We start from the raw sequence: 23353 nt of genomic DNA, 5'->3' as shown, positions 1-23353 counted from the left end.
TTTCTTAAAAAAACCAACTTGAATTGAATCGATCCACTTTTTAAGAGTTACAAAGTGGATCGACTAATTGAATTGATTTTATATACTAGATCGATTTGGAGTTATTTTTTCAAATTCGATCTGATTGATTCGAATCAATTTGCATTTTTTGCACAGCTCTAGACGGTAGGCAACAAATATGTTGACAGATGAACAATATCATTGAAAAAATCCTTGCATCCCAGATGAACTCAGGGAGATTCATGATGAATGAACATTAAATTGGAACACATCGATACGATCTCCTCGGTGGGTTCTATACCATTGATTTACACGGTCCATGGTTTAATTGATCCAATTTTTATAAAGTGGATCAATTTATTCTTTTTTAAAATATGGATCCGTTTTTTTGAAGTTGAATCAGTTTAATGTGCTGCAATTATTTATTTTTTACCCGTATAAGGATCATTTTCTTAAAAAAACCAAATTGAATTGAATCGATCCACTTTTTAAGAGTTACAAAGTGGAATTACTAATTGAATTGATTTTATATACTGGATCGATTTGGAGTTATTTTTTCAAATTGGATCTGATTGATTCGAATCAATTTGCATTTTTTGAACAGCTCTAGACGGTAGGCAACAAATATGTTGACAGATGAACAATATCATTGAAAAAATCCTTGCAACCCAGATGAACTCAGGGAGATTCATGATGAATGAACATTAAATTGGAACACATCGATACAATCTCCTCGGTGGGTTTTTTACCATTGATTTACACGGTCCATGGTTTAACTGATCCAATTTTTATAAAGTGGATCAATTTATTTTTTTTGAAAATATGGATCCATTTTTTTGAAGTTGAATCAGTTTAATGCGCTGGAATTATTTATTTTTTACCCGTATAAGGATCATTTTCTTAAAAAAACCAACTTGAATTGAATCGATCCACTTTTTAAGAGTTACAAAGTGGATCGACTAATTGAATTGATTTTATATACTAGATCGATTTGGAGTTATTTTTTCAAATTCGATATGATCGATTCGAATCAATTTGCATTTTTTGCACAGCTCTACACGGTAGGGAACAAATATGTTGACAGATGAACAATATCATTGAAAAAATCATTGCAACCCAGATGAACTCAGGGAGATTCATGATGAATGAACATTAAATTGGAACACATCGATACGATCTCCTCGGTGGGTTCTGTACCGTTGATTTACATGGTCCACGGTTTAACTGATCCAATTTTTATAAAGTGGATAGATTTATTTTTTTTTAAATATGGATCCGTTTTTTTGAAGTTGAGTCAGTTTAATGCGCTGCAATTATTTATTTTTTACCCGTATAAGGGTTATTTTCTTAAAAAAACCAAATTGATATGAATCGATCCACTTTTTAAGAGTTACAAAGTGGATCGAATAATTGAATTGGTTTTATATACTGGATCGAGTTGGAGTTATTTTTTCAAATTGGATCTGATCGATTCGAATCAATTTGCATTTTTTGCACAGCTCTAGACGGTAGGCAACAAATATGTTGACAGATGAACAATATCATTGAAAAAATCCTTACAACCCAGATGAACTCAGTGAGATTCATGATGAATGAACATTAAATTGGAACACATCGATACGATCTCCTCGGTGGGTTCTGTACTGTTGATTTACACGGTCCATGGTTTGACTGATCCAATTTTTATAAAGTGGATCAAAATTTTTTTTAAATATGGATCCATTTTTTTGAAGATGAATCAGTTTAATGCGCTGCAATTATTTATTTTTTACCCTTAAATGAGGAAAAGACAGCACACCAAATTCCAGAGCAAAATTCAAAGGATACCTTTATGAACCACTAAAAGAAAGTTTAGAAAAATAAGGCGATAGAGACATAGAAAAAGGCCTCTTTTTGAAAATTCGAGCGTGGCCAATGGACTCTGTCGATTGGCAGGTGATAGATCCCATTTTTCTACCCCAAAAGCATATATAATAATGCCAATTCTGACGCCTGGATCAACAGTTATGACAGTTCAAAGTTTTCACAGACCAAACTGATGAAAAAATTTGAAAATCAGAATTGGCTTAAATTTTGTGAGCAACACCCTGAAATGATGAAAAGACAGCACACCAAATTCTAGAGCAAAATTCAAAGGATAGCTATATGAACCACTAAAAGAAAGTTTAGAAAAATAAGGCGATAGAGAAATAGAAAATGGCCTCTTTTTGAAAATCTGAGCGTGGCCAATGGACTCTGTCGATTGGCAGGTGATAGATCCCATTTTTCTACCCCAAAAGCATATATAATAATGCCAATGCTGACGCCTGGATCAACAGTTATGGCAGTTCAAAGTTTTCGCAGACCAAAGTTATGAAAAAAATTTGAAAATCAGAATTGGCTTAAATTTTGTGAGCAACACCCTGAAATGATGAAAAGACAGCACACCAAATTCCAGAGCAAAATTCAAAGGATAGCTATATGAACCACTAAAAGAAAGTTTAGAAAAATAAGGCGATAGAGAAATAGAAAACGGCCTCTGATGGAATCATGCTTAGGAAAGCAAGGGGTGACATATTGAAGGAGCCAAGAGGAGTGGGCTAGACATGGAGGATTGGGCCAGTCAAGGCCCAATGGACCCGATAGGGCTTGAAAGGCCCAAGTTGAGCTTCTCATGGGCCATATCTTGTTTTAGCTATTTTCTTACGTCTTGTATATACCCTGTTAGTATAGGTTCTCTATATTTTGGGTCTTGTATTTTGGACCATATAGGATAACATTTTAGGCTATAGGCTTATTGGGCCTAGTTTTGGGCTTCATTGGCCTTTGGGCTTTTGGTACCCAATATTGGGCTCATTTTCATTCTTGTAATTTTTCCTTTCCATTGTATTTGCTTGGCCATTGTATTTAGGTTATTAGAATAGGAATTTACAAGGATTAAGTATTAAAGCATGAATCATAGAATGTTAATTACATTTAAGAGTAATTAGAGTTTCATTTGAGTCACATGATTTGTGCCAAAGATGGCTGCACATGTGTACACTTAAATGAACCCCAAATTACTTCTAAATGCAATTAGAATTCTAGAAGGGTTGGCTGCACATGGCATGTGCAAGTGGACGTTCAACTTTGAATTCAAATTTGAATTTGAATTCAAATTGGCGCCACTTTTGAGTGCACATGGAATGGCTCCAAAACTCCTTTGATCCTTGGCTTTAAATACTTGAAACCTTCACTCTTGTAAACACTTTTGAATAATAGAGAATTTTCTGAATATTGCTTCAGCTCCATTCTCTCTCAAAGGTCACCGAAACTCACTTAGAACTAGGAGAACCTATACCTTTTTCGTACTCTTGAAAGTGAGCTTTCCTTTGGTTCTTGAGCTTGGATGCTTCCATCCATAGCTTAGGGATTTTCTTCTATCATTTCAATCATCTTCCTCCATCATTCAATCCGTCGCAAGCTCAAGGAAAAGGTCTTCAAATTTCGGAGAAGGTCACAAGAAGCAAGAATCACTCCATGGCTTCAACCTAAACTCCATCAAGTGGTATCATGAGCAAAGTTGCTTCCTTGAGCTAAGTAATCCTTTTCCACCGAATTTTTTTTTGTGTTTTTATGTTCTCTTATGTCTCATATTGGTTTTTCTGTTTGGATCTAAATTTTTGGCTTAAATTTGATGGATCCAAGTTAGTAATTGTCACTTGTGTTCAATCCGGCAATTACTACAATTTAGGCATTCTACTTGTGCTTATTTTTGGTTTGTTTGAGTCATTGCTTATCTCCTTGTTTTAATTCGGCTATTTCATTGAGTATGCATGTGTGTTGATTTTATTTCTGAATCTTAAGTTTTGTCAAGTCATGTTAGTCCTTTAAAATGTCAAAAAATATTCAAGATGTGCTTGAGTTCATATGCTGAAAATTTTTTAGTTTTTTTTTTAATTTGGCCGAGATTCAATTCTAATCATATGTGCCTTGCTTGTTTGCTTTTCTTTTTGCATTTTTGAGTTCATGTTCATCATTAGATCATTGGTGAACTCCTAGAGTTAGGTTTCCATTATGTACATGAGTTTTCAAATTTCACCTTCCATCTCAAAATAGTGAATCAATCACATTTTCATTGAAATTTTAAGTGATACTTTGTGTTTTAGTGTATTGATTGTATTGGATCCGAATTGGATATGTTTGACTGCTGGAAAACAGAGAAATACAGAGTCTATTGACACATAAGACATTGAAAAAGAAAGCAAAACAAAGAACTAAAAAGGATCCAAACACTTTTCAAATTAGAATACACTAGAACTTGAGTTTTATTTCACTTAAAATTACTATTCTAGTAGATCCAGTTCTTTCTTCTTTTATTTGTGAAATTTTTTGAGATAAAAGGCAAATATCTTCTCTGGAAAAGAAATTTGAATTAAGAAAAGCAAAAGAATTAAAAAAAATATAAAGAAAATTATAGCAAGAAAAGCCGAGAAGAACAAATTAGAAGAAAACACAAATTATTTCACAAGCAATTGATCTACTAGTTTGGTTTCTCTTCTTTGATTGCTTCCAAATTTTGTTTTTGTTTACTTAATATACTCTAGTGCCAATCTAAGACTTTCCTAATTGAGTGCTAGCTTGTTTTGAGTCTTAATTTTTTGCTTTAATTCCTTGGCTTTCTTTGAGTCTTGTCATACACACTTATTCCTTCAATTTTGGTATAAGCTTTGATAAATTGTGCTTTTGTTGCTTGTCTAAGTTTTCTTTGTTAAAATTATGTGCTGGAAGTTGCATCAAATCTTTGCTAAAGAACCAAACATTGACTCGACAAGGATAGGAAAGGAGTTTTGAAACAAGGACCTTAGAATTTGACCTAAATTTGGTGACCTAAAACTCCTAAAACTACCTTCACAAGAGTGCTCAAGCCTTTCATCTTGTGAGCAGCCTTCTTTCACCTATTTGTTTTGTTCACTGTTCAGGTTCAAAGAGCATGAAAGGACAAAGGTTGGAGGTGGATTCAAGCATTCAAACAAGTGATGGAAAAATGAGGCTGAAAATCCGTCACTAAAGTTGATATGAACCCAGAGGGATGGATTCGTTTTACGGATCTATCTAGGTTTGAAACCTCATAATTAATAAATTAAAATAAAAAAATATGGATTGAAATTAGATGCTAGAAATGGAGGGAAGGAAACGGTAAAGGAATGGAGGAAGAATCACTCTTCCAAGGAAGGCTTCACACAAAGAATTGTGGATGATCCTTTGATATGCCCAAATTCTTGAATCACTCAAGAACAATTGGAGAATCACTCTCACTTAGTTTTTTTATTATTAAAACTCAAATTCTTGTCTATTTTTTATTCATCCCAATGGGCAGCTTATATAGCTTACAACCAACACCTTTCACTTACATTAGTGGGCAACTAATGGACTCCACTAAGCCTATCAATTATGACCACTAATGACAAAACATTAAAAAAAATCACTTTAGTGGGCAATTGTTGAACTCCACTAAGCCTAACAATTATGACCACTAATGACAAAACATTAAAAACACATGCTAAATTCGTGCACCCTTTGGTATGCCTCATGGCTGATTCATCCCAAAGGTTTTGGACCTTATTTAACTAAAAACAACTTGCCTAATAACTAGCCCAATAAGTGGTGCAGCCCAAACAAGAGTTGGCAGCCACTTTAACAAGAGTTTTAGGCCTTTATTTACTAATTACAAGTACTAAAAACACCCACTAAGAAAACCCTAGTCATTGGTCCTCCAAGTCCTTTGAGTGCTCCCATCAGATTCACATCAAAAGTGGACTCCAAATCCGTCACAACTTTGTTTTAAGGATTAGTTTGTTTACTTTTCTGTCCAGCATTTATTATCTTGTAATTGGCCATTTAAAGGAGTGTCTTGGGTGTGTCTTTGGTACACAACCATCTCTCCTTAGGTGTACATTTTCGTTAGTACTTTGTGAGAGTGGTCCTTGATTGATCTTTGGTATCTTTCAAGCTCTCACACTAGGACATGTTTAGGTAGTTTTAATTCTTGCTTAATACTTGCTTTAGTTGCTTTCATACGTCTAGTATATCATAGTTCACAAAACATCAAAAAATAATTTTCATTGAAAAGAATTTGGTAGAGATTAACTACAAAGGGGATTAGTAATTTTTACTTGAAGAGGCTTGGTTTTTAAGTGGCTCCTAGTAGCTCACCTCCCTGTTCAATTTGTATACATAATCCTCCACGTACTTAGTCTTAACCTTGCATAAAAAATTGCTTTTCAAACTTCTTTTATCAAAAGAAATCTTTCACCTATAATGGAAGAATTTTCTACTCCTCTTAGTGATAGTAATTCAAGTGACTACGATGACATTTCAAAAGTAGCACATGAATTAAGATCATTAAAGGTTTGGAGAGAGCAAGAGGCCAAGCGTAGACTTAAAGAAAAACTTGAAAGTGAGGCCCATCTTGCACTCTTAGAAGAGGAAATTCGGCTATTAAAGGAAAAGGAAGAAAGATTACACAATAAGCACCGAAGTAGGCATGGAAGTTCTCAATTCCATAGTTCAAAATCTTTTTCACAAAAGCTTAAGCCATTAACACTTTCGACAAAGCAAGAAGTGTTCACAAGAGAAAAAGCAAAAATTGAAAGAGAAACACAACTTGCAATTTTGGAGGAAGAACTTCTCATTTTGAAACAAAAAGAAGAAAGACTTTTAGCAAAAGCAAAACTGAGAAAAATAAGAGAAAAAGAAAAAAAAAAAAAAAGCATTTCTCTTAGGAAAGAGTAAAGAGGAAAACATATCCTCTAAGGGGCTTGTATGTGAAGAGAGTTGTTCTACCACTGAAAATCCTTCACAAAATATCCTCTTCTTCAAACAAGACCTTGACTCTTAGCCTAATGTCACCACTAGTCATGAAGTAGAGATTCTAGAACAAGTTAGTTTTACAACAAATGAATCTCAACTTCAAGATGTAGTGAAGAAGGAGTGTGCTACATTTAGTTTCACTTCTTATGCTACTTTCTTGGAGGTGCCCCAGAAAGAAAGCTTTCCTATCTTTAGAACCCCTTCTACTTTAGTTGTTCTAATAAAGCACCCAAATTTTGGAATATATTGTTTGATAGATATATCTTGTCATATTGCATATTCTGTTTTTGTTCTTACGGGAAGTACATATGAACTTAATTTACCTCTTTCCCTACAAGACAAAAATAGTTTATATGAGTTTTCAAGATTTTCCAAGACATCTTATCTACCAAACAATATGATTCAAATTTGTTTAGGCCGTTTTCTAGTATTTTTTTCTTTATATTTTAGGAAAAGCCTAGGCTACCATTTAGGGTACTTTAGGCAAGATGTTGTAGTTTTTAAGAATCATTCTTTTCATTGTCTTAGTCATAGTGTCACTACATTTTTAGGATTTCATTCTAGGTTATACTTAGAAGAGGATCCTATTTCTACTTTTAGGGAGTCTCATTTTAATAGTTTAGTTTTCTTTGCTAGGTTAGTTAGAAGGATTCCTCTTAGGATCCACATTCCATTTTCTTCCTATGAACATGTCGCCTCTTATACATTGTATGTTTGTATGTAGGTGATGATTCTTATTCCATGCATCCTCGTGATTTGAGGACAAATCCTTTTCAAGAGGGAGGGGATGATGGAATCATGCTTAGGAAAGTAAGGGGTGACATATTGAAGGAGCCAAGAGGAGTGGGCTAGACATGGAGGATTGGGCCAGTCAAGGCCCAATGGGCCCGATAGGGCTTGAAAGGCCCCAAGTTGAGCTTCTCATGGGCCATATCTTGTTTTAGCTATTTTCTTACGTCTTGTATATACCCTGTTAGTATAGGTTCTCTATATTTTGGGTCTTGTATTTTGGACCATATAGGATAACATTTTAGGCTATATAGGCTTATTGGGCCTAGTTTTGGGCTTCATTGGCCTTTGGGCTTTTGGTACCCAATATTGGACTCATTTTCATTCTTGTAATTTTTCCTTTCCATTGTATTTGCTTGGCCATTGTATTTAGGTTATTAGAATAGGAATTTAGAAGGATTAAGTATTAAAGCATGAATCATAGAATGTTAATTACATTTAAGAGTAATTAGAGTTTCATTTGATCAGTCACATGTTTTGTGCCAAAGGTGGCTGCACATGTGTACACTTAAATGAACCCTAAATTACTTCTAAATGCAATTAGAATTCTAGAAGGGTTGGCTGCACATGGCATGTGCAAGTGGACGTTCAACTTTGAATTCAAATTTGAATTTGAATTCAAATTGGCGCCACTTTTGAGTGCACATGGAATGGCTCCAAAACTCCTTTGATCCTTGGCTTTAAATACTTGAAACCTTCACTCTTGTAAACACTTTTGAATAATAGAGTATTTTCTGAATATTACTTCAGCTCCATTCTCTCTCAAAGGTCACCGAAACTCACTTAGAACTAGGAGAACCTATACCTATTTCCTACTCTTGAAAGTTAGCTTTCCTTTGGTTCTTGAGCTTGGATGCTTCCATCCATAGCTTAGGGATTTTCTTCTATCATTTCAATCATCTTCCTCCATCATTCAATCCGTCGCAAGCTCAAGGAAAAGGTCTTCAAATATCGGAGAAGGTCACAAGAAGCAAGAATCACTCCATTGCTTCAACCTAAACTCCATCAGCCTCTTTTTGAAAATTCGAGCGTGGCCAATGGACTCTGTCGATTGGCAGGTGATAGATCCCATTTTTCTACCCCAAAATCATATATAATAAAGCCAATTCTGACGCCTGGATCAACAGTTATGGCGGTTCAAAGTTTTCACAAACCTAAGTGATGAAAAAATTTGAAAATCAGAATTGGTTTAAATTTTGTGAGCAACACCCTAAAATGATGAAAAGACAGCACACCAAATTCCAGAGAAAAATTCAAAAGATAGCTATATGAACCACTAAAAGAAAGTTTAGAAAAATAAGGCGATAGAGAAATAGAAAATGGCCTCTTTTTGAAAATTGGGGTAGAAAAATGGGATCTATCACCTGCTAATCGACAGAGTCCATTGGCCACGCTCAGATTTTCAAATAGAGGCCGTTTTCTATTTCTCTATCGCTTTATTTTTCTAAACTTTCTTTTAGTGGTCCATATAGCTATCCTTTGAATTTTGCTATGGAATTTGGTGTGCTGTCTTTTCATCATTTCAGGGTGTTGCTCACAAAATTTAAGCCAATTCTGATTTTTAATTTTTTTCATCACTTTGGTCTGTGAAAACTTTGAACTACCATAACTGTTCATCCAAGCGTCAGAATTGGCATTATTATATATGCTTTTGGGGTAGAAAAATGGGATCTATCGCCTGCAAATCGACAGAGTCCATTGGCACCCTCGGATTTTCAAAAAGAGGTCGTTTTCTATTTCTCTATTGCCTTATTTTTCCAAACTTTCTTTTAGTAGTTCATATAGCTATCCTTTGAATTTTGCTCTAGAATTTGGTGTGCTGTCTTTTCATCATTTCAGGGTGTTGCTCACAAAATTTAAGCCATTTCTGATTTTCAAATTTTTTCATCTCTTTGGTCTATAAAAACTTTGAACTGCCATAACTGTTGATCCAGGCGTCAGAATTGGCATTATTATATATGCTTTTGGGGTAGAAAAATGAGATCTATCACCTGCCAATCGACAGAGTCCATTGGCCACGCTCGGATTTTCAAAAAGAGGTCATTTTCTATTTCTCTATCGCCTTGTTTTTCTAAACTTTCTTTTAGTGGTTCATATAGTTATCCTTTGAATTTTGCTCTGGAATTTGGTGTGCTGTCTTTTCATCATTTCAGGGTGTTGCTCACAAAATTTAAGCCAATTTTGATTTTCAAATTTTTTCATCACTTTGGTCTGTGAAAACTTTAAACTGCCATAACTGTTGATCCAGGCGTCAGAATTTGCATTATTATATATGCTTTTGGGGTAAAAAAATGGGATCTATCACCTGCCATTTGACAGAGTCCATTGGCCACGCTCAGATTTTCAAAAAGAGGTCGTTTTCTATTTCTCTATCGCCTTATTTTTCTAAACTTTCTTTTAGTGGTTCATATAGCTATCCTTTGAATTTTGCTCTGGAATTTGGTGTGCTGACTTTTCATCATTTCAGGGTGTTCCTCGCAAAATTTAAGCCAATTCTGATTTTCAAATTTTTTCATCACTTTGGTCTGTGAAAAATTTGAACTGCCATAACTGTTGATCAAGGCGTCAGAATTGACATTATTATATATGCTTTTGGGGTAGAAAAATGGGATCTATCACCTGCCAATCGACAGAGTCCATTGGCCACGCTCGGATTTTCAAAAAGAGGCCGTTTTCTATTTCTCTATCGCCTGATTTTTCTAAACTTTCTTTTAGAGGTCCATATAGCTATCCTTTGAATTTTGCTATGGAATTTGGTATGCTGTCTTTTCATCATTTCAGGATGTTGCTCACAAAATTTAAGCCAATTTTGATTTTCAAATTTTTTCATCACTTTGGTCTGTGAAAGTTTTGAACTGCCATAACTGTTGATCCAAGCGTCAGAATTGGCATTATTATATATGCTTTTGGGGTACAAAAATGGGATCTATCACCTGCTAATCGACAGAGTCCATTGGCCACGCTCAGATTTTCAAAAAGAGGCCGTTTTCTGTTTCTTTATTGCCTTATTTTTCTAAACTTTCTTTCAGTGGTTCATATAGCTATCCTTTGAATTTAACTCTAGAATTTGGTGTCCTGTCTTTTCATCATTTCAGGGTGTTGCTCGCAAAATTTAAGCCAATTCTGATTTTCAAATTTTTTCATCACTTTGGTCTGTGAAAACTTTGAACTGCCATAACTGTTGATCCAGGCGTCAGAATTGGCATTATTATAAATGCTTTTGGGGTAGAAAAATGGGATCTATCAACTGCTAATCGACAGAGTCCATTGGCCACGCTCGGATTTTCAAAAAGAGGCAGTTTTCAATTTCTCTATCCCCTTATTTTTCTAAACTTTCTTTTAGTGGTTCATATAGCTATCCTTTGAATTTTGCTCTGGAATTTGGTGTCCTCTCTTTTCATCATTTCAGGGTGTTGCTCGCAAAATTTATGCCAAATTTGATTTTCAAATTTTTTCATCACTTTGGTCTGTGAAAACTTTGAACTGCCATAACTGTTGATCCAGGCGTCAGAATTGACATTATTATATATGCTTTTGGGCTAGAAAAATGGGATCTATCACCTGCCAATCGATAGAGTCCATTGGCCACGCTCGGATTTTCAAAAAGAGGTCATTTTCTATTTCTCTATCGCCTTATTTTTCCAAACTTTCTTTTAGTGGTTCATATAGCTATCCTTTGAATTTTGCTATGGAATTTGGTGTGCTGTCTTTTCATCATTGCAGGGTGTTGCTCACAAAATTTAAGCCAATTCTGATTTTCAAATTTTTTCATCACTTTGGTCTGTGAAAACCTTGAACTGCCATAACTGTTGATCCAGGCGTCAGAATTGGCATTATTTTATATGCTTTTGGGGTAGAAAAATGGGATCTATCACCTGCCAATCGATAGAGTATATTGGCACGCTCTTATTTTCAAAAAGAGGTCGTTTTCTATTTCTCTATCGCCGTATTTTTCTAAACTTTCTTTTAGTGGTTCATATAGCTATCCTTTGAATTTTTCTCTAGAATTTGGTGTGCTATCGTTTCATCATTTCAGGGTGTTGCTCACAAACTTTAATCCAATTCTGATTTTCAAATTTTTTCATCACTTTGGTCTATGAAAACTTTGAACTTCCATAACTGTTGATCCAAGCGTCAGAGTTGGCATTATTATATATGCTTTTGGGGTAGAAAAATGGGATCTATCACCTGCCAATCGACAGAGTCCATTGGCACGCTCGGATTTTCAAAAAGAGGTCGTTTTCTATTTCTCCATCGCCTTATTTTTCCAAACTTTCTTTTAGTGGTTCATATAGCTATCCTTTGAATTTTGCTCAAGAATTTGGTGAGCTTTCTTTTCATCATTTCAGGGTGCTGTTCACAAAATTTAAGCCAATTCTGATTTTCAAATTTTTTCATCACTTTAGTCTGTGAAAACTTTTAACTGCCATAACTGTTGATCCAGGCGTCAGAATTGGCATTATTATATATGCTTTTGGGGTTGAAAAATGGGATCTATCACCTGCCAATCGACAGAGTCCATTGGCACGCTCGGATTTTCAAAAAGAGGTCGTTTTCTATTTCTCCATCGCCTTATTTTTCCAAACTTTCTTTTAGTGGTTCATATAGCTATCCTTTGAATTTTGCTCAAGAATTTGGTGAGCTTTCTTTTCATCATTTCAGGGTGCTGTTCACAAAATTTAAGCCAATTCTGATTTTCAAATTTTTTCATCACTTTAGTCTGTGAAAACTTTTAACTGCCATAACTGTTGATCCAGGCGTCAGAATTGGCATTATTATATATGCTTTTGGGGTAGAAAAATGGGATCTATCACCTGCTGATCGACAGAGTCCATTGGCCACGCTTGGATTTTCAAAAACAGGTCGTTTTCTATATCTCTATCGCCTTATTTTTCCAAACTTTCTTTTAGTGGTTCATATAGCTATCCTTTGAATTTTGCTCTGGAATTTGGTGTGTTGTCTTTTCATCATTTCAGGGTGTTGCTCACAAAATTTAAGCCAATTCTGATTTTCAAATTTTTTCATCACTTTGGTCTGTGAAAACTTTGAACTTCCATAACTGTTGATCCAAGTGTCAGAAATGGCATTATTATATATGCTTTTGGGGTAGAAAAATGGGATCTATCACCTGCCAATCGATAGAGTCCATTGGCCACGCTCGAATTTTCAAAAAGAGGCCATTGTCTATTTCTCTATCGCGTTATTTTTGTAAATTTACTTTTAGTGGTTCATATAGCTATCCTTTGAATTTTGCTCTAGAATTTGGTATGCTGTCTTTTCATCATTTCATTGTGTTGCTCACAAACTTTAAGCCAATTCCGATTTTCAAATTTTTTCATCACTTTGGTCTGTGAAAATTTTGAACTGCCATAACTGTTGATCCAGGCGTAAGAATTTGCATTATTATATATGCTTTTGGGGTAGTAAAATGGGATCTATCACCTGCCAATCGACAGAGTCCATTGGCCACGCTTGGATTTTAAAAAAGAGGTCGTTTTCTGTATCTCTATCGCCTTATTTTTCTAAACTTTCTTTTAGTGGTTCATATAGCTATCCTTTGAATTTTGCTCTGGAATTTGGTGTGCTGTCTTTTCATCATTTCAGGGTGTTGCTCACAAAATTTAAGCCAATTCTGATTTTCAAATTTTTTCATCACTTTGGTCTGTGAAAACTTTGAACTTCCATAACTGTTGATCCAAGTGTCAGAAATGGCATTATTATATATGCTTTTGGGGTAGAAAAATGGGTTCTATCACCTGCCAATCAACAGAGACCATTGGCCACGCTCGGATTTTCAAAATGAGGCCGTTTTCTATATCTCTATCGCCTTATTTTTCTAAACTTTCTTTTAGTGCTTCATATAGCTCTCCTTTGAATTTTGCTCTAGAATTTGGTGTGCTGACTTTTCATCATTTCAGGGTGTTGCTCACAAAATTTAAGCCAATTCTGATTTTCAAATTTTTTCATCACTTTGGTTTGTGAAAACTTTGAACTCCCATAACTGTTGATCCAGGCGTCAGAATTGATATTATTATATATGCTTTTGGGGTAGAAAAATGGGATCTATCACCTGCCAATCAACAGAGTCCATTGGCCACGCTTAAATTTTCAAAAAGAAGCCGTTTTCTATTTCTCTATCGCCTTATTTTTCTAAACTTTCTTTTAGTGGTTCATATAGCTATCCTTTGAATTTTGCTCTGGAATTTGGTGTGCTGTCTTTTCATTATATGAGGGTGTTGCTCACAAAATTTAAGCCAATTCTAATTTTCAAATTTTTTCATCACTTTGGTCTGTGAAAACTTTTAACTGCCATAACTGTTGATCCAGGCATCAGAATTGGCAATATTATATATGCTTTTGGGGTAGAAAAATGGGATCTATCACCTGCCAATCGACAGACTCCATTGGGCATGCTCAGATTTTCAAAAAGAGGTCGTTTTCTATTTCTCTATCGCCTTATTTTTCTAAACTTTCTTTTAGTGGTTCATAAGCTATCCTTTGAATTTTGCTCTGGAATTTCGTGTGCTATCTTTTCATCATTTCAGGGTGTTGCTCACAAAATTTAAGCCAATTCTGATTTTTAAATTTTTTCATCACTTTGGTCTGAGAAAACTTTGAACTGCCATAACTGTTGATCTAGGCGTCAGAATTGGTATTATTATATATGCTTTTGGGGTAGAAAAATGGGATCTATCACCTGCCAATCAACAGAGTCCATTGGCCACGCTCGGATTTTCAAAAAGAGGTCGTTTTCTATTTCTCTATCGCCTTATTTTTCTAAACTTTCTTTTAGTGGTTCATATTGCTATCCTTTGAATTTTGCTCTGGAATTTCGTGTGCTATCTTTTCATCATTTTAGGGTGTTGCTCACAAAATTTAAGCCAATTCTGATTTTTAAATTTTTTCATCACTTTGGTCTGTGAAAACTTTGAACTGCCATTACTGTTGATCTAGGCGTCAGAATTGGTATTATTATATATGCTTTTGGGGTAGAAAAATGGGATCTATCACCTGCCAATCGACAAAGTCCATTGGCCACGCTCGGATTTTCAAAAAGAGGTCGTTTTCTATTTCTCTATCACCTTATTTTTCTAAACTTTCTTTTAGTGGTTCGTATAGCTATCCTTTGAATTTTTCTCTGGAATTTGGTGTCCTGTCTTTTCATCATTTCAGGGTGTTGCTCGCAAAATTTAAGCCAATTCTGATTTTCAACTTTTTTCATCACTTTGGTCTGTGAAAACTTTGAACTGCCATAACTGTTGATCCAGGCGTCAGAATTGGCATTATTATATATGGTTTTGGGGAATCTTGCTCTGGAATTTGTGTGCTGTCTTTTCATCATTTCGGGGTGTTGCTCAGCAAATTTAAGCCAATTCTGATTTTCAAATTTTTTCATCACTTTGGTCTGTGAAAACTTTGAACTGCCATAACTGTTGATCCAGGCGTCAGAATTGGCATTATTATATATGCTTTTGGGGTAGAAAAATGGGATCTATCACCTGCCAATCGACAGAGTCCATTGGCCACGCTCGGATTTTCAAAAAGAGGTCGTTTTATATTTCTCTATCGCCTTATTTTTCTAAACTTTCTTTTAGTGTTTCATATAGCTATCCTTTGAATCTTGCTCTGGAATTTGGTGTGCTGTCTTTTCATCATTTCGGGGTGTTGCTAACAAAGTTTAAGTCAATTCTGATTTTCAATTTTTTTCATCACTTTGGTCTGTGAAAACTTTGAGCTGCCATAACTGTTGATCCAGGCGTCAGAATTGGCATTATTTTACATGGTTTTGGGGTAGAAAAATGGGATCTATCACCTGCCAATCGACAGAGTCCTTTGGCCACGCTCGGATATTCAAAAAGAAGCCGTTTTCTATTTCTCTATCGCCTTATTTTTCTGAACTTTCTTTTAGTCATTCATGTAGCTATCCTTTGAATTTTGCTCTAGAATTTGGTGTGCTGTCTTTTCATCATTTCGGGGTGTGGCTCACAAAATTTTAGCCAATTCTGATTTTCAAAATTTTTCATCACTTTAGTCTGTGAAAACTTTGAACTGCCATAACTGTTGATCCAGGCGTCAGAATTGGCATTATTATATATGGTTTTGGGGTAGAAAAATGGGATCTATCACCTGCCAATCGACAGAGTCCATTGGCCATGCTCGGATTTTCAAAAAGAGGTCATTTTCTATTTCTCTATCGCCTTATTTTTCTAAACTTTCTTTTAGTGGTTGATATAGCTATCCTTTGAATTTTGCTCTGGAATTTGGTGTGCTGTCTTTTCATCATTTCGGGGTGTTGCTCACAAAAATTAAGCCAATTCTGATTTTCAAATTTTTTCATCACTTTGGTCTGTGAAAACTTTGAACTGCCATAACTGTTAATCCAGGCGTCAGAATTGGCATTATTATATATGCTTTTGGGGTAGAAAAATGGGATCTATCACCTGCCAATCGACAGAGTCCGTTGGCCACGCTCGGATTTTCAAAAGAGGCCGTTTTCTATTTCTCTATCGCCTTATTTTTCTAAACTTTCTTTTAGTCGTTCATGTAGCTATCCTTTGAATTTTGCTCTAGAATTTTGTGTGCTGTCTATTCATCATTTCAGGGTGTTGCTCACAAAATTTAAGCCAATTCTGATTTTCAAATTATTTCATCACTTTGTCTGTGAAAACTTTAAACTCCCATAACTATTGATCCAGGCGTTAGAATTGGCATTATTATATATGCTTTTGGCGTAGAAAAATGGGATCTATCACCTGCAAATCGACAGAGTCCACTGGCCAAGCTCGAATTTTCAAAAAGAGGCCGTTTTCTATTTCTCTATCGCCTTATTTTTCTAAACTTTCTTTTAGTGGTTCATATAGCTATCCTTTGAATCTTGCTCTGGAATTTGGTGTGCTGTCTTTTCATCATTTTGGGGTGTTGCTCAGCAAATTTAAGCCAATTCTGATTTTCAAATTTTTTCATCACTTTGGTCTGTGAAAACTTTGAACTGCCATAACTGTTGATCCAGGCGTCAGAATTGGCATTATTATATATGCTTTTGGGGTAGAAAAATGGGATCTATTACCTGCCAATCGACAGAGACCATTGGCCACGCTCGGATTTTCAAAAAGAGGCCGTTTTCTATTTCCCTATCGCCTTCTTTTTGTAAACTTTCTTTTAGTGGTTCATATAGCTATCCTTTGAATCTTGCTCTAGAATTTGGTGTGCTGTCTTTTCATCATTTCGGGGTGTTGCTCAAAAAATTTAAGCCAATTCTGATTTTCAAATTTTTTCATCACTTTGGTCTGTGAAAACTTTGAACTGCCATAACTGTTGATCCAGGCGTCAGAATTGGCATTATTATATATGCTTTTGTGGTAGAAAAATGGGATCTATTACCTGCCAATCGACAGAGACCATTGGCTACGCTCAGATTTTCAAAAAGAGGCCGTTTTCTATTTCTCTATCGCCTTATTTTTCTATACTTTCTTTTAGTGGTTCATATAGCTATCCTTTGAATTTTGCTCTGGAATTTGGTGTGCTATCTTGATGAGGTTCCACTTGGAAATCCTCAAGAATCCTTCAATGCTCCTCGGTTCCTTGGAAGAAAGACAAGGAATGGCAGCTCCAAGAAGCACCAATGTGACCCTAGCTTGCTTCTAGCTAAGTCCGGAAGAAGGAAGAGTTTCCTAGCTCTACAAGGAGAAGATCTCAAGAAGGGTAGAGTAGGAAGAAGTGACTTTTGGAGAGGAATTTCTATGGAGAGAAATCTCATCAATATATGACCAAAAGTGCTACAAGACTCGGCCATAGGGAGATTTATAGGTGAAATTAGGTTAAGGGTTTAAGTTGGGTTCACCTAGAGTTAAATAAAACCATGGTATGGTTAATTTAACTCTAGGCGCCAAAATTTGAATTCTAAAATTCAAATTTTGGTGACAACCGGCCACCCCCCATGTGCACACATTTGGCATGTAATTAGGAGGCCATTTGAGTTGCATTTCGGATCACACCATGTGCATGTGTTGCACATGGCCGAAATGCACACCAAATGTGCTTCTAATTAGATGCTAATGTAAATTCACATGTAACCTAATTAACCCTAAACTCACATGACCTTTAAATGAAACTCCTATACTACAAGGCCGAAAATACAAGGCCCAAAAGAAATACAAGGCACTAAGGCTCATTCCTATACTAACCCTAATCTAATGGGCTTGATACAAAGCCCAACAAAATAAAGTGGTGGGCTTTCCTTGGGCTTGGGCCCACTCTTCATGTATCATCCTTGCCATAGCCCTAGTAGTTGGGCCTTTAGCCCATGGGCCTCCTCCATCATCCCCTCCCTCTTGAAGAGGATTTGTCCTCAAATCCAATGCATCCTCCTCATAGGTAGCTAGTCCTGTAAACAAAGAAAGATCAGAAACATTGAAACTAGAACTAACACCATATTCAGAAGGAAGATCTAGGACATAGGCATTGTTATTTATTTTTCTTAAGGATTTGGAAGGGTCCATCTCCTCGAGGACTAAGTTTAGACTTTCTTTTGGAAGGAAATCTATCCTTCCTAAGGTGGAGCCAAACCCAGTCACCTTCCTTGAAGATAACCTCTTTCCTACCCTTATTATTATATTTTTGGTATTTTTCTGTTTGGGATTGAATATGATCTCTAACCCTCTCATGTAATTTCTTGACAAACTCAGCCCTAGATGTCCCTTCTTTATGAATAAAGGAAGCAACATCTGGTAGGGGTAATAAATCTAATGGAGTAAGAGGATTAAAGCCATAAACAATCTCAAAAGGAGACATGTTAGTGGTCTTGTGAACCACTCTATTATAGGCAAACTCCACATGAGGGAGGTAGTCATCCCATGACTTCTTATTGCCTTTGAGGATTGCCCTCAACATAGTCCCTAGAGACCTATTTACTACCTCAGTTTGCCCATCAGTTTGGGGATGACATGTGGTAGAAAATAGTAGTTTAGTTCCTAACCTTGCCCAAAGAGTTTTCCAAAAATGGCTTAGGAACTTAACATCTCTATCTGAGACTATAGTTTTAGGTAACCCATGTAGTCTCACAATTTCTTGAAAGAATAATTTAGCAATGTTACTTGCATCATCCACTTTGTGGCATGGAATGAAGTGTGCCATTTTGCTAAAACGGTCCACTACCACAAATATGGAATCCTTTCCTCTTTGGGTTCTACGCAAGCCAAGAATAAAATCCATGGAAATGTCTACCCAAGGAGAAGAGGATATGGGCAAGGGGGTATAAAGCCCATGAGGTTTAGTGGTAGACTTTGCTTGTAAACAGGCAATGCAACTACTACAAAACCTTTGGACATCTCTCTTCATATGAGGCCAAAAGAATTTCTCTCTCAAAAGTGAAAGAGTCTTCTCAATTCCAAAATGCCCCATGAGCCCACCCTCATGGCTCTCCCTAACCAAAAGTTTTCTAATAGATCCTTGGGGTATACAAAGCTTGTTTTCCTTAAAAAGAAACCCCTCAGAAATATAGTAACCTTGGTAAGGTTTTTGAATACATAAAGAATAAAAGTTAGCAAAATCAAGGTCTTTCTCATACAACTCCTTGATGTCATCAAACCCTAATATTTGAGAACCTAGGGTGTTCAATAAAACATGTCTTCTTGACAAAGCATCAGCTACTACGTTGGTAGAGCCCTTTTTATATTTGATGACATAAGGAAATTGTTCTAAATATTCAACCCATTTTGCATGCCTTTTATTTAATTTATGTTGACCCTTCAAATATTTAAGTGATTCATGATCACTATGTATGACAAATTCCTTGGTCACAAGATAATGCTCCCAAGTTTGAAGGGCACGAACTAAAGCATATAACTCCTTATCATAGGTAGGGTAGTTCAAGGTAGCCCCATGAAGTTTTTCACTGAAATAAGCTATGGGGTGGCCACCTTGTAACAACACAGCTCCTATACCAAGTCCCGAAGCATCACATTCTAGCTCAAAAGTTTTAGAAAAATCAGGTAGAGCTAGAACAGGTGCTTGAGTAAGCTTATGCTTTAGATCTTGAAAAGCTAAGTTATGTTTTTCTGTCCATTCAAAAACCACATCCTTCTTCACTAACTCATTGAGAGGTGAAGCTAATGTAGAGAAGTTAGGAACAAATCTTCTATAAAAGCTTGCCAAACCATGGAAGCTCCTAACTTCACTTACATTAGTAGGAATAGGCCATTCTTGGATGGCTTTGATTTTCTCGGGGTCAACATGAACCCCATTTTTGCTTACCACAAACCCTAGAAAAATAACATTATCTACACAAAAAGTGCACTTGTCCACATTGGCAAACAAGTGATTGTCCCTAAGGACAAGAAAAACTTGTCGTAGGTGATCCACATGATCACTTAGACATTTGCTATAGATTAAGATATCATCAAAATAAACAACTACAAATCTACCAATGCAATCCCTAAGGGCATGATTCATTAACCTCATGAATGTGCTAGGTGCATTAGTAAGCCCAAATGGCATTACTAACCATTCATATAATCCAAACTTAGTCTTAAAAGCAGTTTTCCACTCATCACCTTCTTTGATTCTAATTTGGTGATAACCACTCTTAAGATCTACCTTGGAAAATATAGATGACCCATGCAATTCATCAAGCATATCATCAAGCCTAGGAATTGGGTGCCTATATTTTATGGTGATGTTGTTGATAGCTCTACAGTCACAACACATCCTCCATTTTCCATCTTTTTTTGGCACCAATATAACTGGTACAGCACAAGGGCTCAAACTCTTTTGTATCCAACCCTTCTCCAACAACTCTTGTACTTGCTTCTCTATCTCTTTGGTTTCTTGTGGATTAGTCCTATAAGCTGGTCTATTTGGAAGACTAGCCCCAGGCACAAGATCTATTTGATGCTCTATTCCCCTAAAAGGTGGAAGTCCAATTGGGCCTTCCTTGGGAAATATATCGTCAAATTCATTTAAAAGATTTTTCACTTCAAGAGGTAGAGAAGTTTCCAAAGAAGATGTGGCAGTGCAAGTTAGTGTTCCTCTACACATGAGGATATGAGATGATGGTTCAAGAAAGAGAGAGGGTTTAGACAAAAGTTTTGGATCAAAATGCTCTCCGTGAACTATCTCTAGAGAGGGAACACTAGTCTCTCTAGAATCCTCTTGATCTCTAATTTTTAGAATGTTTTTTTTTTCAACTTCTTTTTTTTTTTTTTGCTTTTTCTTGCTCACGTTTGGCCTTCATTTGTACTTGATCTTCCATTACTTGAGAAGGTAATAGAGGATGAAGCACAAACTTCTTACCCTTGTGAGTGAAAGTTATTTTATTAGTTAGACCATCATGATGAGTTTGTTTATCAAATTGCCATGGTCTACCCAATAAAATATGACAAGCCTCCATAGGAACTACATCACATTTAACTTTATCTTTGTAGTTCCCTATAGAAAACTCTACTTCCACTTGTTGGTTGACCACCATATCCCCATCATCATTAAGCCAATGAAGTTGATAAGGTTTTGGGTGAGGTGTGGTAGTCAATCCCAACTTCTCAACCATCCTAGTGCTACAACAATTGCACCATGATCCACTATCCACTATGAGAGAACAAGCCTTGTTTGAAATATTACATCTTGTATGAAAAATGTTCTCTCTTTGGGATTGTGTATCACTAGGTTGGTTATTGAGGATCCTTCTCATCATAAGAAGTTCTGATAGCAAAACTAGGAGAAGTGAAAGATGTTCTTCTCCACGGATTTGCTTAGGCCGGATCTTCTTCAATGGAGGATGAATTCTTCAACTCAAGAACACTTGCAAGCTATGAACTCACGGATGAACTCAACCTAGAACTAGGAGGGAAGCATCCAAGCTCAAGCATCAATGGAGAGCACACTTCAAAGAGAAGGATTCTAGGTGAATTCCTAAGGTTTTTGAAGATGAACTCAAGGAGACTTTGAGAGGGAAACTCGGCACTATGGCTCACAAATTTCATTAATCATTCAAAGTGAATACAAATTGTTTTAGGAGGGATCATATAGGTCACCGAATTTGGGAAGCCACTTGGCGCCACATGATAGGTCACATGTTGGCGCCAAGGTTTGAATTCAAATTCAAATTTGAATTCAAACCTTGTGTCACATGTGCATAACCGGTCATGTGTAGCTAAATGCAAATTAAGTTGAATTTAGTATGTATTTAGGGTTGCATTTCGGTGTCACACTTGTGAAGCCAAGATGGTGCCAAAAGTGTGACCTAAATGCAACTTAAATCCATCCTAAATTTAACCTAATTTGTCCTAACTCAAATAAACTACTAATCCTCCTTAAACCCTAATCTAATGACCAAAATACAATGGTCTAGTGAATACAATGAATAGGAAAAAATATAAGAAGTAGAATGAGCCCAATATTGGGTATCAAAAGCCCAAAGCCCAAGAAGCCCAAAATTAAGCCCAATACACCTAAACCCTAATCTATGGTCAAAATACAAGACCAACAACAAAGTAAATTCCTATGCTAAGAAAATACATTCAAACATGGTGTTCATTCAATCATAGTCCAAGTGAGAAACACCCTAGGCCCACCAAGCCCATTGGGCCCACTACGCTCTGAAGCAGTCAAATCTTCAAGTAATCTCCTGGCCATTGCTCTAGTGGTTGGGCCTTTAGCCCATGCTCTTCCATCATTCCCTCCCTCTTGAGAAGGATTCGTCCTCGAATCTGAAGACTCTTCCTCATCATCACTAGCACCTACAAAAGGTTTAAGATCACTAACATTAAAAGTGGTGCTGACTCCATAGTCAGAGGGTAAATCAAGTCTATAAGCGTTATCATTGATACGCTGTAAGACCTGAAAGGGACCATCTCCTCTAGGACTGAGTTTAGACTTCCTTTGATTTGGAAAACGTTCTTTTCTTAAATGAAGCCAAACCCAATCACCTTCCTCGAAGATCATAGACTTCTTGCCTTTACTTCCTTGTTTTGCATATTTCTCATTTTGATTTTGAATATGAATTTTAATCCTTTCATGAAGTTTCTTAACAAAATCAGCTCTTGAAGCCCCTTCCTTATAAATGAAATGTGCAACATTAGGAAGAGGTATCAAGTCCAAAGGAGTTAAAGGATTAAACCCATACACAGCCTCAAAAGGAGAAATATTGGTAGTTTTATGAACTACCCTATTGTAGGCAAATTCAATATGAGGTAAAAACTCATCCCAAGATTTGTGATTACCCTTTAGGACTGCCCTAAGCATAGTAGACAGAGATCTATTCACTACCTTAGTTTGGCCATCTGTTTGAGGATGACAAGTAGTTGAAAAGAGGAGTTTAGTTCCTAGTCTTGACCATAAGACACGCCAAAAGTGGCTTAGAAACTTTGTATCTCTATCTGAAACTATAGTTTTAGGAAGCCCATGAAGTTTAACCACATCTCTAAAGAAGAGTTTTGCAATATTGCTTGCATCATCTACCTTGTGGCATGGAATAAAATGAGCCATTTTACTGAAACGGTCCACTACCACAAAAATAGAATCCATTCCCCTTTGGGTTCTAGGTAAACCTAGCACAAAATCCATGCTAATATCCACCCAAGGAGAAGAAGCAACAGGCAAAGGTGTGTATGTTCCATGAGGCATTACTTTAGACTTAGCTTGTAAACAAGCTAAACATCTAAAACAATACCTTTGGACATCCTTTCGCATATGGGGCCAATAAAATTTTTCTTTTAGCAAACTAAGGGTTTTATCAACA

This window comes from Cajanus cajan, chromosome 6 (genome assembly GCF_000230855.2).
Source record: "Cajanus cajan strain Asha chromosome 6, NIPB_CcT2T_4, whole genome shotgun sequence".
NCBI classification, from domain to species: Eukaryota; Viridiplantae; Streptophyta; class Magnoliopsida; order Fabales; family Fabaceae; genus Cajanus; species Cajanus cajan.
The sequence above is the reverse complement of the archived record's forward strand: the minus strand, read 5'-3'. Positions refer to the sequence as shown.